This window comes from Pyxicephalus adspersus, chromosome 4 (genome assembly GCF_032062135.1).
Source record: "Pyxicephalus adspersus chromosome 4, UCB_Pads_2.0, whole genome shotgun sequence".
Lineage (NCBI taxonomy): Eukaryota > Metazoa > Chordata > Amphibia > Anura > Pyxicephalidae > Pyxicephalus > Pyxicephalus adspersus.
Window position 1 is genome coordinate 73,752,901 of NC_092861.1, and position 704 is coordinate 73,753,604.

Consider the following 704-nt stretch of genomic DNA (forward strand, 5'->3'; position numbering starts at 1 on the left):
TCTTTTTTTTTTTTTTCTTTTTCTCTACATTCCAGGAATCCCCCTTATGACACATGCACAGATGGAGAAGCCCACAGCTTCCTGGGATGTGTGATATATATAAGGAGGCTGCAGGTTTCCTTCTTAGTCTGTTACCACCCTGGGGAGGAAGACAGAAAAGGAGGGTTCCTCCCCAAAAAAGTAAAAAAAAACGATTTTTTGTATATTAAGATTTGTCCATGAGCAACCCAAATTGTTTATTTTACTATTAGGTGACCAATAACACATCTGATAGAAACTTTTTTTTGTATTTCTGTTGCCAAACTTAGCCATGCTTTAGCAAAATGTCTTCCATTTAGAACACCAGCAAACAAAAATGCCCATATTAGTTCTTTAGTGAACTTAAACATCTTTATGGAATTCTGATCTTAACACTGAACACAATTAAAAAGAAACTTCTAGTTCCTACTTGTACTCTGTAAAAGCCACTAACTAGCCTGGTGTTATTGTCTGGGTTAATTTGTCAATATGATGAATGGGATTACAGTGCACAGATTTTTTTTTTCTATTTGGTCTAAGCTAATGTTCAGGCTGCAAAACTAATGTTCAACTCTGTTGTTCTTGATTATCAGCTTCTATTAAACGTTTGGTTAATGGGTATTTTTCCTTTATTTGATTATACCCTTTGATTAACTCTACAGTTATTTACATTTATTTGGACATTT